At 37.1% G+C, this 11,859-nt stretch overlaps 1 long non-coding RNA gene across 1 annotated transcript in view; it reads right to left on the reverse strand.

Moving 5' to 3' along the window:
- Positions 1 to 6,339: 6,339 nt before the first annotated feature.
- The window catches only part of LOC107747313 (uncharacterized), a 15,467-nt gene continuing 9,947 nt past the window's right edge, over positions 6,340 to 11,859 (reverse strand). The window contains exon 3 of the long non-coding RNA XR_001640790.1: positions 6,340 to 6,404. This is a non-coding gene — a long non-coding RNA (uncharacterized LOC107747313). The remainder of the gene's footprint in view (positions 6,405 to 11,859) is intronic.

An 11,859-nucleotide genomic window follows, 5' to 3' on the forward strand; every position in this document is an offset into this window, starting at 1 on the left:
GTAGCTGAGAGTGCAAGCGGCGATTGCAAGTGACTTCGTGATTTAGTTTATTTTTTCTTGTCTTCACCACCTGGCTACTTGTGTAAAATGTTAAGAGATTCAATTAAAAAAAATTATTAATAAATTAAATTAAATAAAAAATTAAAAAAAGACTGCCAGTAACGTCACTCGCGGAAGTGCAGGTGTCTGAGAGTGCAAGTCTGAAAATGCAAGTGCATGTCTGCAGCCAGACCCTTCTCCTAAACACTGAGACAAGAAATAAATACACTAACGAGCTGCTTTTAACTTCTGCTGATTGACTGCTTCTCTCAAAGAGTATTTCTTTACACTGTGTTTTGCTGGCGCTTGAACACACTTTCCTGTTTATCACAACAAATGGCCAAGCAAAGACTGCAGTCTTTTTATCTCTGAAAAAAATATATTTTATAATAAACTCAAACAAGCTCAGTGCCGACTTGTGAACTGGAATGTGGAAAGGATTGTGGGTGATGTGAAGGATACTGTACACTTAATGCATCCTTCAAAATACACCAAATGGAGACCATGAAACAAAAGAAGGCTGCCTTCCAAGAATTCACCAAATGTAATGCCACTAAAATCAAGACACACAATGCCATAGAAGAACCATTTTTAGTTCCGTAAAGAAGCATTCAGTCAAAGGTCCTTTAAAGAACCATCTCTTTCTTACCTTTTTATAACCTGAAGAACATTCTTTCACCACAAAGAACCTTTTGAGAAACAGAAAGGTTATTCAGATGTTAAAGGTTCTTTATGGAACCATTTAGACAAAAAGGTTCTTCTATGGCATCGTGAAGCACCTTTATTTTTAAGAGTGCACACCACATTACTGTTGAAAGATTGCCTGAGAACTGTTTGGCAAAACAAGATTATCACCCATTGTACCTGACAAGTTAATTTTTAGCTCACATTTCCATGTCTGATGCCTGTGGTCATGACTGCTTGGAGATTTTGTTTTGTTCGGTTTGGTTTGCAGTTCTCTCTTAAAAATAAAGGTGCTTAAAAGGTTCTTCACAACGATGCCATAGAAGAACCATTTTTGGTTCCACAAAGAACCATTCAGTCAAAGGTTCTTTAAAGAACCATCTCTTTCTTACCTTTTTATAATCTGAAGAACCTTCTTTGCCACAAAGAACCTTTTGTGAAACAGAAAGGTTCTTCAGATGTTAAAGGTTCTTAAGGAAACCATTTTGACGAAAAAGGTTCTTCTATGGCATCGTGAAGCACCTTTATTTTTGAGAGTGTTCAATTAACGCTTAGACATACCTGTAAGACCATGCTGAGGATGGAGGTGTCAGAAAACACAATTACACAATAATGTTTTGTGAGCATTCATTAATGAAGGTAATACAGACACAATCATGCACTGTGAATTTGTCTCACTCCTCCACAATAATGAAGTGACACTTGAGAGAGAGAGAGGTAAGTTCTGCACACAAACATTCATGGTGTACATTAACACTAATAAAAAGTGGTTTTAAGTTATTAAAAGGAATCAGATGCATAAAAACTTTTTAGCTGACAAATTACAGAATTTCTCATATATAAAACAATACTAAACAGTTTTTGTATTTTTTTTTTGTATGCTTAAAAAGCATTACTGATTTATCACAACAAAACTCTGTTGTGAATTATTCACGTATCTTCAATTACACTTTGTCCTTTACCTCTAGATCCATGTAAGTCATAAGTCCAATATACTGTGTATGATTCACTGACACTCATTGAAATCACTAACTCATGAGTGAGTTTGACTGTTCTTTGGATATCTTTTGACTGATTTGTTAAAAACAAGCAGTTCATAATAGTTTTTTTTTGCGAATCGCAAATGGCTCGCACTGTGTTCGTTGTTCTACGCTGCGAGTGCATAACAGATAATGAGATAAAAACGCATACGGACGCACTCAAACCTCTCCTGATTTCAAATTTTTGTCATACATTGTTATTTTTGTTGCATATTTTAGTCGCTGTCTGGAGCCCTGCTGTGGTCTTTGTGATGTACAGAAATACGAAGGCATCTGTGGGCCGATTAGCCTGGTGTGTCCTCCTCAGAGTTTTTCTCAAGAGATCCTCTGTGTTCTAAAAACACACAGATGTTGCTGAGCTAATGAGGGAGAGAAAGCAAGAGTGAATAATTATTCATAATACATAAATGTTGGGAACTGAGGGAAGCTTATAAAGCAACAAAAACAAGCAAATCAACCAATATTTAAAAATATTCATCACATTAATTAGACCGGAAACCAGATGCTTTATACAGCCATTATTTTCTTCTTTTTTTGGCACACAGAGTATAACAACTTTAGAACTAGAGTAAAACACACCTGTCAGGTCACATCCTCAGTGGAAGAGCCATGCAATCAACAATTTTACCATGCAGTGATAAATGTAAATTTCTCTTGGAAAACTTTATTTCTGGCTGTCAGATGCACACACTTCTAAACACACACACACACACACACACACACACACAAAACTAAAAACAGCAACAATGTACACTCGTCTCTCTAGACCCAGATCTCCACAGAGGGGGAGCAGTGAGTTATGGATCAACCTCACTGTGACAATATAAGCTGTTTTATGACACCAACAAAAGGAAGGATAGAATCTGATGCACTGTATGAGTCATAAACCTGATATAGTGACACACATAGAAACAGAAACACACACACATGCACGCTGTCACTGGAGAGCAACCCCTCAGGCACAGGTCATAAATCAACACACACACATCCACATCCTGCTGTTTCCTTAATTACTGCCTCTATTAACTGTTGTAATTAATCTATCCTTATTTCACTCACACACAACAACTGCAACCTGCTCACCTCTGTAGATGGACAGTAACATCTACTCATTTACTAAGCTCAAGTCATTGTATACAAATGGGCTTTGAATAAAAGCAGTGCCTCTATGCACAGTTCAAAGAGTTTATATGTGTGTGTATGTTAGTGAGGTTTATCAGCTCCAAGTGTTTAAAAATGTCTCTATAGAAATTTGTTGGAATAAAGTGATATGTGAAAGACGGATGTTCATTCCACAGATAGAGTGAAAGACAATAGACATGTAGATAAGACAAAGTCAGGATCTTCTGTTGAGAGTTCAGAAGATGTGTCTGGAAGATATTTCTGAGAAGTAATTGGATTCAATTCAATTCAATTCAATTCAAGTTTATTTGTATAGTGCTTTTCACGATACAAATCGTTGCAAAGCAACTTTACAGCAAATTAAGTTTCTACAATATTTAGCGGTAGCTTATCAGTGGTGACTGTCAGTTAATGTACATATGGCAGAAATTCAGCATAGCGTTAGTTCAGGCAGGCCACGTCAGTCAAGCTCGCATCAGCCGACAGTCAGCTGTTCCTGAAGTGTACCAATCCAGTCTTGACACCTATCACAAGCGGTCTATTTAAATTCCCATTCTTCAGCGTCTCTTCCATCGCATCACTGCTTGCAATTAACTCCCTCCTCCAACCCCAACTCCACCTAACTGAACCTGTAATTCGATTTGACTTTTGTTTCTTCCTTACAGTCACTTCATTGGAAGCATTCTCTATCACATATTGTTTACAACTCATGTAATTGTGAATTGTAATTATGTATGCATATAATGGTTCTGTTCTGTACCCCGGGGGGGTTTGTCTTGCTGCTCTTCCCGCTCTGTCCAAGCATGGCTGCATGGACAGGCGTGTGGAGTGTTGCCCAGAACATAACCATACCGCCAACACTAACTGTATGCAATATAATTGTAATAAATATACTTGACGAAAGTGGTCCTGATTGAAGTGGCATCCATAATTGTAATTGCGATTAGAAATTCGATTAATAGTGCAGCCCTAGTGTCAGTGTTGCAGAGTTCATCAGTTATGAAACAAACTCAATGCAACTAAAGCTTTATTTAGCTCTTCCTGTCCGATAGTTGTAAAGTTCTGCAGTTTATATTTTGGTGGCATTAAGAGGCATGGTTTTGAGAATGCTTTTATACAGCAGTTGACATTAAGTAACTTACATTTTAGATGCAATATTGCCACTTAATTTTTAGATCTGTCAACGAAAATAGTTCCAAATTAACCACAGCAGAACCATTGCAGCAGCAAATAATAACACACAGTGTAGTTTCATTCCTATTTTTGAACGAATAAGCTTATAGGCTGCATCCAAAGTCTCATATCTCCCTACTGTATACTTGGAGAAAAACAGTATGTGAAAAGAGTAGTATTTCCGGATTCACAGTATTCATAAAAGAGTAGACAAAAAGCACCTGGGTGACCTACTCATTCCTGTGAGATTCTGATCTCAGTATGCATCCAATGGACACTTTACTATCCCATCAGGCCACAGGAGTGGATTTGTGAATGACAGTGAAATGACGCAACTGATGCTGGCAGGTCACATGACAAATCTAGCATGTCTGGAACACTTTCATGCATAGAATGCACTTCTTTAACAGTCACAAAGTAATTTCTTATTCAAAAGAAGTATCAACTCAGGTTGCATCCATAAAGACAACCTGGTCCTTTCTTGAATAAATCAGTGGTTCTGAATGAGTCAGTTGAACAAATTATTCACTGACTCACTACTAAAAAGACAATCACTTACTGCCACCTACTGGCATAACTATATAAACCTGTACATACCTGTGTATTTGTATGCATTATTCTAATAGAAATTTATATCATACTAAATAAAACTGTTCTACTGTATGAAGAAAAAGAACAGATAAATGTTACAACTCTATACCTGTTAATGGTCTCCTACTGACTGTCTTCATGGCCTCTTAGAACATCCCGCAGGCTGGAATTTATTAGTGGCAGTCGGTGGTCCATGCTCTCACACCCTTTTAGCACTGACCAGTGAGCTCCTTCTCACCTCTGATTTGCCCCGAAGAACTGACAAGCCATTTTTCTTCTGCAAACCCAAATGAAATACTGCAAACACAACAGCAAAGCAGAACTGATTATGAAACCAAGAGTTTACCTAAACTTAATGACTAATAAAATAAACAGTCTGTTTTTACTGAAAGGATGTCTTTTTTCTCACAGAAGCTGACATGTACATATATTTTCTACGGCAAGCCCTGAAGGGATTGTTTAATTTGTCACCCTTCTTCTATGCTTAAATGGAGAGTGTGACAGATCCACAGACAGAGGAGGGCAAGATTTCAGCTGGTTTGACATTCCCTACCGTTATCGAGTCAGTTAGTGTGAATATGTTACAATATAATCTTAGTCACATTCCTGAAATGAACAGAGAATCTATAAAATGCATGCATATAACACGCCCACATACAGTATCTAAATGATTTAAAATAGATCTAATCCAAACACATGATGATTATAATTCTCTTACATTATCTTGTTATGTACACAACATAACTCATATGCAATAAATAAATAAATAAATAAATACAAATTGTCCAAAACTCTTTCTGCAAGTTAAGGAGCTGCTTTCATCAAGGCTATTTATCCAGAGCAAACTGATCAATAAGAGACACAGAGCTAAAACAGCTGTTTGCTTGTGAACGGGGACGAAAGCAAACACACATCAGCTGGTTAAGCTCAGCACTGGACAAATTGGATCATGACCACAACCGTTTCTGGTGAGGAAGGGTAATATTGATTTTCTCTTCCCCATTTTCTGCTTCTTTATTTTTGGATTAATTTGTTTTAGTGCCGTTTGTTTCCTTCTCTACATAGCATAAATTTTCTTTTAGCTGCTGGCATGGATTTTATACCTTTATTTGCATTCCTGAATCTTTATTTCAGCAGTGTTGTGAAACGCTGCTTTTAAACTCAATGTGCTACATATGTGTTAATATCAATAAGTTGCATTAGAATAGTTACGGAAAGAAATGCATTAAATAATTATGCATTCATTTTAGTTTTATTTATTAATTTTAGTGGCCTACAAACAATGTAGAATCTTATGTTACATTTTCTCTATGACTACAATTTAAATCAATTTTAAATAAACAAATAATACCCTTTTGATCCACTAGGATCATGATCCCGTATTCCTTACCAGTAACCATAGCGACAGTGACCAAAGTAAAATCAAAGATGGCGACGTCCATAAAACTGAAAGTCTTATCACTTTCTGACATGACAAGAGTCCAATCGAGCACCGAGTTCATTCGTCAAATCTTCATTAACCGACGGCAGCTTTTAAATTTGGGTGGAGAGCGGAGCATTTGAATCACGAGCAGAACACAAAACTGACGGGAGCAGCTCCGGTGGAAAACTGACGGGATCTAAAACTTTCAGACGCAGCTCATTTCTCCGTCACTGTAAGATACCGAAAACACACATGAAAACATGTAACACACGGTAGACGCACGTTTGTGCGGCAGAGCGGCTCCCTTTCGCACTGTATGACGTGACAGACAACTAGTTGTCCAGTCCTGTTCCGTTCACACAGCGCGTGTGTTCCGAGAATGCGGTTGTGAGTCCTGAAAATTTACGGGTGTGAGTTCGGTTACAGAATGCTGTTGTCACACCCGTAAATAACCGAACTGTGTGCGAACGTAACCGTATTAAGGACTCAAATACAGGACTGACAACCGTATTCTGCTGCTGTGTGAACGTGGCCCTAGAATTGAATACATTTATTTAAAATATATTTTAGTATATTTATTTTTCAATATACTGGGGTCATCAGTGTGGTCTTAGACATTACTATACTATGTATTAACACTGGAATCTAATTTTTGTAATTAAAGAAATAGTTCACCCCAAAATTAAAATTTGCTAAAAATTTACTCACCCTCATGCTACAAGATGTAGATGAGTTGTTTCTTCATCAGAACAGATTCGGAGAACCAATGGATCCTTCTGGTGAGCTTTGTCAGTGGGGAAAGCGTTATTATGGATTATGGAATATTTTGGCTAGAAGCAATGGTTAAAGTTAAGTTAAAACTTAACTTAATGATGGATTCATTTATATCTCGGATGCCCTGATGGTAAGTAACTTTTCTTTTTTGGGTGAACTATTCCTTTAAAATACCAAATTTGTAGATCACTATCCCCAAACTGAAGGCATGTGTGCCTGTTTAGAATAGTGTAAAGCAACATGAAAGATGAAGAAGAATAGGATCAAGACTTGACGTAGGTCAGACTGAAACAAAATCTGAGCACATGCTTCACCCAATCTTGTTCCTGCCCATCTCTGTCCACTGTCTCAGTAAGTGTCCTCACTTCTCCTCTCCCTCTGAACACTACAGTCCAGTTCCAGTGGAAGTTCAGTCTCCTTGCATAATTGCATGATTAGATCAATTACCTGTGTCTCCATACATCTCAGCTGCTCCTACACGAATACAGTTCTGAAGCTGAAAAGTAATTATGAGATGTGGGACTCAATCAAATCTCCGACTGGTATATTTAATTACTGTGGTAATGATTGTTAATGACTTTGCTGATGGATTCATTGAGAGTCGTGGGAGGTTTAAAGCACAGTGTACAGGCACACCAAACACACACTTTTGTCCTCTTATAGCCCTCCTTTTTTATTTTTGCATATTTCTTTCTCTTTTGACGGATGTTGTTTTTCTTTCTCCATACAGCTCAGTGCAGTATTTCATTTCCTAAGTCTCCTTGCGTGTAAATAAAAATGTACGTCTCTGCGAGAACATGTATATCTGTGTTTACATAATCTCACTGGATGCCAGTTTTATCCTCCAAAATGCTGCTTGGGGACTACAAACAACAGAAATGGCAAATGCTTCCCACTCTTAGTGAAGAGAAGTGTGCGTGCGAGGGTTCGTCAAGCGGCTGAAAACCCCAAATCCCATTTTCTTAATTCCGGTGGCGTATTGCTGGCTGACAAGCTTTATTAAAAACCCTCAGCTAAGTCACACAATTGCCACACATTCTCCTCTCGAACTAAAGTAAACCTTCTGTTATATACACTGTGTGCGTGTGTTTGCATGTGAAAAAGGAGTAATGTTTTAATTTCTTAGCGGCGTGGGGTGTGTTTGCTATGTCTTGTTGGTCACTGCAGGGGTCAAATGAAGAAAAAAGGTAGATGATGCTAATGATGATAAGGATAAACAACATGTACGTGTGTGTGAATGTGTTTGCGTGAGCTGCATTTTTAACTAGAGCACAAACGTTGTGGGGAGAATCAATTAGCAACCAGTGCAGCATTAAAATGAAGGAAAGGGCTGGTGTGTCCTCTTATCTCCACTCACACGGCCAGACAGATGCAGGACTTCACTGAACAATGCACTACATGTGCCTAACCGTGGCCTTTGTGTTCAGAGAAATTATTCAAAAATGTTTGGGCAGTTTCATCTCCGCCACACTTTGATGCATGGCTGAAGGGCAAGTCCTTGAATTGGTAGGCCTATTGCTTTTGTAGTCAACCGTGTGTGTGTACCCTATTGAGAGCCTTAGGGATCCTATTGGACACAATATATTCAAATCTAATTAGGATCACACTTTTATGACCAGAAATCCTCCCAGTTTTATGCCTTTCAATTAATTTGAATTTGCTTGAGAAGTGGAAAATCTGGAGTAGAGTTTCATATTTATAGAATAAATATATTTGAAAATGCTTGATCAAAACCATACATTTCTTAAAAGTAGTGGAAACCTGGAATATGAATGTTAGCCTATAGGAAACAGCAGCAAGTTGGGCAAGCTATCATTTATGTTTTTACTTTGTATTTATTTATTCATATGAGTTGTAAATCAATGTCTAGCTGATCTGCTTTATTATTAGTGTAATGCTGTTCATTTTTAATTAAGTTCTTATGGATGTATTTATCATATAAAGAATATACAGTATGACTTTTGCACTTTTGATATTCTTAAGGAGGTTGGATTAATGACTAATTTTTGACACATGTAATTGCGTTCATTGTTATTAATGGTTCTCTGTAATGAAAAGGCAAATAAAGATTTAAACAAATAAATAAAAAATAGCAGTGAACTGTCAGAGCCATAGTCTTGTGGGCAGAGCTCTGACATATGGTGTGGCAGTGCCTCAGATATCCTGCGTCCAAGTCCCGGCTCGAGATCCTTTCATTATCCAGTTCCCCTCTTTCCTTTTGCATTGCTTCCTGTCCTGTCCGTCTCAAACTGTTCTGCCAAAATAAAAGTATAAAAGCCCCAAAATATACCTTAATAATTCCTGGAAATCAGAACTCCTTCCAAAATATTGCAGGAAAATAAATCAGTTTGTGCTGCATTTGGACTACAGTTGAGCCAAAAATAAACAGCCTGGAAGTCTCCAGCAACTCTCTCAAATCACAGGCTGATTTGTCCAGTAACAATGTCCAACAATAGACATACACGCATCACATGAATGTGTCTGCCATGTTTCCATAAGTTATTTCCACCACATTGCCATGCCCATCATAATTTTAAACTTGCAATAATGCATATCTTTATAATAGATTTTCATAGTTTAAGGCTGAAAGTCTAGGTCTGGGATAAGGCTAAAATAATACATTCTACATGTAATGAAAAGTAGCAAAAAATAAATAAATAAATAAATGACATGACCTTCATATAACAAAAAAAAAGAGAACTTTTGAAATATGTTTTAATAAAATTCAACCCCTGGGACATAAAATCGCATGAAGTTGAAGAAATAGTTTGATTCTACTGAAAATGTTCCATGATGTTTGTCATGCTTTTCTATCCGGTGACATTGAGAACAGTCTATTTGGGGAATACAGTGTGTGTGCTGTGACTTGACTATCAATTGTGAAAATAGCCTGACTTCACAGACCACTGGACACCCTCTAAAAAGTTGTGCACAACTCAATGATAGTGCTCACAAACATACACTTCAAAACACATTTCACTTGCCATTGCTTCCAATATCATAATAATTGGTATTAGTACAATATCAAGTCTATCTATAAAGCCTTTTTGTCACACTTTTATGTAGCCTGATTCAGTTTAGGACAGGCTCGCTGTTAACATGATTAGCAGTGCTATAAAAAATCTGTATATGGCAGCATTAAATCCAATCTCAGATGTTGTCCTCCAGCTTTCCGTTTGATTATAATAGTCATATTTGGTCACAATATTATTGAAGGTGCAGAATAACCACATTAACTCAGTATTTAAAACATCAAGAAGAAGGATTTTCTGGTCATACTGTAGTAAAAGCATTTCTGCTAGCCTAATGTCATGCTATTTCCAAGGATACACATTTAATAAATAATACACTATCTTACACACACAAAGGTAATTAGCGAAGAACATCCATCTAGACTAGGACAGAAAATTGATTGACATAAAAAAAGGAGTGTTAATTTACTCTGATTAATGGAGACAAATGACTTACTAATACAATAACAAATGCTTTCATGGGGCTCAATGAATTTGATTACGGAACTGAATTAATGAAATTAATGAAACTTTAGCAAAAATAGCGTACGAATAGAGCAGATGATCACACACATACACAAATGCACCTGTGCACAATCACTTTGAAATTGAAGAACAAAATGAGTTTCAAAGCTTCTGTGCTTCTGAATTGAGGCTGAGATGTTTTGGCTGAAATTCATTCATACTCGGCTCCAGTTTATTAACCCCCCTGCAACCCCCCTCTTTTCTCTCTTTTTTCCTTCTTTTTTTTTCCAGCCTAACCCTGTTTGTCGTGCCTGCTTATTTCAAACCCAATCAGTTTGTATACACTTTATCCATAACTCTATTTAACCTTCTGCAAAGGTGACACTGCAAAAAGAGTAATGCAGAAAGAAAAAAAGTGTGTGTACAAGGGACATTTATGAAGGAGACGTGCAGGCAGGTGCGCTCACTTGTGTATTTTTGTCACATATTCGCTACAAGAGAATTGGGTGAGGGTTAGGCTCTTGAAGGAAGAATCACGTGTTCATTAAATGCTTTTTGTGATGCTTTTGTGTGTGAAGAGCAGCACATAAATTTCCCATCATTCGCTCTGTCTATTGGCAGTATTTTTTCTGTCAGCTCTGCAGAACCACTTGGGGGGGAAAAAATACCAATCGCCTTTCATTCATCAGCAACACTTTCACTGTGATCGCCAGAAGCCTCCCAATAGTGTGTACTTTCAATTTATTCTTTCTGCCTAAAACATCAAAACAAACAACAACTGCAAAATTTTTGCCATGGTTCCTCAACACACAGGTTCCAAAAAATATTCACTATAATCTCTGATCTTTTCTTTCAGCCTATCAGGATTTAGTTTATGTATTGTATTTATATAGTCTATGGACTGTAAATATTTAGTGCATGTGTTTATTGTGTCTTATAAGCATTACTCACTCTAGAGCTCAGGCTGCCTGTGGTTATGGGGATGTATATTACAGACTGATGTGAAGGAGGAGGCACTCAGTCATTTGTTATTAACATGAATCAGGGAGGAAGTGGCATGGAACAGTCCACTCAGTTTGTTCAGGTGGCGTACCTCTCAATCCCCTTTGCAAAAAAAAAAACAATATGGCTTCATGCATTAATTTCTCCACACCATCCAATGCCACTCTAATGAAAGCCAAAACTAAATCTAAAACTGTTCACCACATTTGCATAGGAAGCATTAAATCTATCAAAAAAATACATACATACATACACCCTGCTAAAAAAACATTCATCAATTTAAATATATTAAGTATAGTTCAAACCTATTAACATACTTACTGACATATCGCTTGAGACCAGGGGTGTGAAGTAACGAATTACAAATACTCACGTTACAGTAATTAAGTAGTTTTTATCAGTAATTGTACTTTTTTGAGTAGTTTAAAAATTGTGTACTTTTACTTTTACTTGAGTACATTTTAAGTGATGTATCTGTTCTTTTACTCCACTATTTTCCTCCGTTTGTGGTCGTTACATGCTTATTTTAATTTAA

The sequence above is a fragment of the Sinocyclocheilus rhinocerous genome, unplaced genomic scaffold, assembly GCF_001515625.1.
Source record: "Sinocyclocheilus rhinocerous isolate Xijiao unplaced genomic scaffold, SAMN03320098_v1.1 scaffold2033, whole genome shotgun sequence".
Taxonomy (NCBI): Eukaryota; Metazoa; Chordata; class Actinopteri; order Cypriniformes; family Cyprinidae; genus Sinocyclocheilus; species Sinocyclocheilus rhinocerous.